General features: G+C 34.6%; 1 pseudogene; it reads left to right on the top strand.

The window, feature by feature from the left end:
* Positions 1–1,028: 1,028 nt before the first annotated feature.
* LOC115297615 lies at positions 1,029–2,774 on the top strand (annotated as a pseudogene).
* The last annotated feature ends 1,459 nt before the right edge of the window (positions 2,775–4,233 follow it).

The raw sequence follows: 4,233 nt of genomic DNA, 5'->3' as shown, positions 1-4,233 counted from the left end.
GTTAGAGATACTGTGGTGATTTAAATAGGTAATATGCAACCTCACTAATCAGGTTTGTTCAAGAGATGTATGATTAGTAATATCAGAAAGAGAAAGATATCACAAATGAGAACATAAATTGAATCTTAGTATATATATTGGCTAATTGCAACAGTATTCAGTTCAAATCTTCCATGAATGTTTTTCTACTAAATAGTACAATATTCCTTATATATTAATATTTAGTGTTTATAAGAATTCTTTACATAACCGTTATGATCAAACTAATTGAATGTTAATTGTATGAATAAGGTATCACATTAATTACACAAATTATTTCTCTTTATTTTTCAATTATGACTTTAAGTAATTTATTTTCTCTCATATTTTTGTTTTGCTATAAAATATCTTTATTTCCTGAAGACTAGGTACTTTCATATTTATCAAATAACTATTCCTACACTGACTAAATTTTCTCATATCCATTTTTTCATGAATAACTTTGAATTTCATAATTGGTTTTGTTTTGCTTCAGATTTTATATTGACATATTGTACTTTCTTCATATGTTATGTCTTTCTTTATTCCATACCTATGAAGGGTCAAGTATTTCTCTAATGTACAGGCATACTTTCTTTTACTATATCTTGTTTCATTGCACTTTGAAGATATTGCTTTTTTTTTTTTTACAATCTGAAGGTTTGTGATAACTCTTATTCGAAGAAATCAATTGACATAATTTTTCTAACAGCATTTTCTCACTTCGTGACTCTGTGCCACATTTTGATAATCCCTGGAACATGTCATACTTTTTCATTATTATTAGATTTGCTATGGGTGATCTGTATTAGCAATCTTTGATGTCATTATTGCAATTGTTTTGGGGTGCCACAAACCACACCTACATAAGATGGCAAACAGTTGACAAATGTTGAGTGTGTTGTGACTGCTCCACCAACTGGCTGTTTGCTTATCTTCTCTGTCTCCTTGGATCTCCTCTTCCTCTGAGACACCGAGATATTGAAATTAGACCAATTAAGAAACCTATGATGGCCTCTAAGTGTCCAAGTGAAAGGAAGAGTTGCAAGTCTCTCACTTGAAATCAAAAGCTAGAAATGATTAAGCATGGAGAGGAAGGCATGTCAAAGTTGAGATAGGCCAAACCTTAGGTTTCTTTTGTCAAACGGTTAGCCAAGTTGTGAAAGCAAATGAAAAGTTCTTGAAGGAAATTAAAAGTACTGCTCTGTTGAAAACATGAGTAATAAGAAAGTGAAACAAACTTATTGCCAATTTGGAGAAAAGTTTCCTGGTCTAGGTACAAGATCAAACCAGCCATAACATTTCCTTAAGCCAAAGCCTAAGCCAGAGTAAGGCCTTAATTCTTTGATTCTATGAAGGCTGTGAGGTGAGGAAGCTGCAGAATAAAGTTGGAAGCTAGCAGAGGTTAGTTTGTGAGATTTAAGAGCCATCTTCATAATATCATAGTGCAAGGTGAAGCAGTGAATGCTGATGTAAGAGCTGAGGTAAGTCATCCAGAAGATCTGGCTGAGATAATTAATTACAGTGGCTACAGTCAATAATAAATTTTAAATGTAGGCAAAACTGCCTTCTCTGGGAAGGAGATACCATCTAGGACTTTCATTGCTACAGAGAGGTAAATGCTCAGCCTAAAGCTTCGAAGAATACTAATTCTTGTTGGGAATTAATGCAGCAGATGATTTGAAGTTGAAATCAATGCTCATTTACCATTCTGAAAACCTTAGGGGTCTTAAGAATTAGACTAAATCTACGTTGCTTGTGCTCTGTAAATGGACAACAAAGTCCTGGAGAGCACATCTGTTTACAGCACAGTTTACCAAATATTATAAGCCTAATATTGAGACGAACTGCTCAGAACAAAAAGAGATTCTTTTCAAAATATTACTACTCTTTAACAACGTACCTAGTCACCCAAGAATTATGATGGAGATGTCAACAAGGTTCATGTTGTTTTCATGCAGGCTAACACAACATCCATTTTGCAGCCCTTGGATTATGCAGTCATTTTGACTTTCAAATCTTATTACTTAAGAAATAGATTTTGTAAAACTACGGTGTCCACGGACAGAGATTCTTCTGATAGACCCAAGCAAAGTAAATTGAAAACCTTCTGGAAAAGATTCATTATTGTAGATGCCGATAAGAACATTCATGATTCAAGGCAAGAAGTCAAAATATCGACATTAACAGGGGTTTGAAAGAGGTTGACTATAACCTTCCTACATGACTTTAGGGATTTAAAATTCAGTGGAGAAAGTAACACCAGATGTGGTGGAAATATCAAGAGAATTAGAATGGAGCCGGAAGGTGGGATTGAATGTCTGCAATCTCATGATAAAACTTTAATAATGAGGAGCTGCTTCTTGTGATGATCAAAGAAAAGAGTTTCTTGAGATAGAATCTACTCTGGTGAAGTTGCTGTGAAGATTGTTAAAATGATAACAAAGCATTTAGGCTATTGCGTAAAGTTAGTTAATAAAGTAGTGTCAGGGATGAAAGAATTGACCAATTCTGAAAGACGATCTGCTGTGGATAAAATGCTATCAAAAAGCATCACATGCTACAATGAAAACATTTGTGAAAAAAAGTGTCAATTGATGCCTCAGAATTCACTGTTGCCTTATTTAAGAAATCGCCTCAGCCCACCCCAGCCGTCAGCAGCCACTGCCCTGATCAGTCGGCAGCCATCAACATTGAGGCAAAATTCTCCATCTTCAAAAAGGTTACTGCTCACTGAAAACTCAGATGATGGTTAGATTTTTTTGCAATAAAGTACTTTTTTAATGTTTATTTATTTTTGAGAGAGAGAGCGATCAAGCATGAGTGGAAGAAGGGCAGAAAGAGGTGGACAGAAGATCCTAAGTGGGCTTTGTGCCGACAGCACAGAGCCCAACGCAGGGCTCAACCTCACGAACCGTGAGATCATGACCTGAGCTAAAGTCAGATGCTCAACCAATTGAGCCACCCAGGTACCCCAGCAATAAATTATTTTTAAATTAAGGTATCAATATTGGTCTTTTAGACATAATGCTATTGTACACTCACTCGACTACAGTATGGTACAAAATTTTATATGCACTGGGAAAACAATGAATTCATTTTGAATAGCTTTATTGCAATATTCACTTTCTCACAGTGGTTTGGAACTGAACCTGCAATATCCCCTAGGTATACCTGTGTGGGGAACAGTTATTAACACAGGAGGAAACATGCTGCAGAGGAGTTAAAGATTTTGCTTGCTTAGAGTAATAGTCAATTTCCTCAGCTGTATTTTCTCCAATGCATTCAGAAAACTTGGCTTGTCATTAAAATGCTTTTAACCTTTTTGGCAACAGTATCAAGTAAAATAAAGATTTTTTTTAACACTGATATATTAAATACTAAATTTTTAGGGATGCAACCACCAGTAACCTACTGTGCCTTATAGCAAAATATATGTGGGTTCTGTAAGAAATAAACTGCATTGTATAGAAATCTATTTCTCAAAATTATTTGCTTTTTGGGGCACTTGGTAGCTCCGTACATGAAGCATTTAACTTTGGCTTAGGTCATGATCTCACAGTCTGTGAGTCAAGCCCTGCATTGGGCTCTGTGCTGACAGCTCACAGCCTGTTTCAGATTCTGTGTCTCCCTCTTTCTCTGCCCTCTCCCTACTCACACTCTGTCTCTCTCTCAAAAATAGACATTAAAAAAGACTTTTAAAAAATTTGCTTCTTGCTTTTTGCTAAAATCAAATTTAAGTACAATAGTATTGCTCTTGAAGCAACTTTAGAACTATCTACAGAGCACAAATTAGTAGTAAATGGGAAAATATTACATGTTGTGTATATTTTTCTCTCTATACTAGAGTTACAATGTAAGTAAGTTACATTGTAACTTAAATATAGAACTCGTGATTTGAACATAGTGCTCACAGAAATAATAATTCGGTAGTATTTTTTGAATCTTATCAATACCCTTACCATATGTTACTATTACTTACTTACAGAAGACTTTTAGTGTTTGCAGATAACATTCAATATTAAAGACTACTTTAAATATACAAGTCTGTAAATGGAACAAAAGATGACCACCATAATGAATTGTTACGTGGATTTCTGAAGCTGCATTTGTTTGAACATATTTGCAGTGAAATTTTTGCTAGTTGAGATAAATATTTTGTCAGTGAGTATTATTTTTTTAATCTGCTGAGTCTTAGGTAAGAATTATAGTACA

Source organism: Suricata suricatta, chromosome 8, assembly GCF_006229205.1.
Source record: "Suricata suricatta isolate VVHF042 chromosome 8, meerkat_22Aug2017_6uvM2_HiC, whole genome shotgun sequence".
Taxonomy (NCBI): domain Eukaryota; kingdom Metazoa; phylum Chordata; class Mammalia; order Carnivora; family Herpestidae; genus Suricata; species Suricata suricatta.
This window is presented reverse-complemented; position numbering and strand designations above follow the sequence as displayed.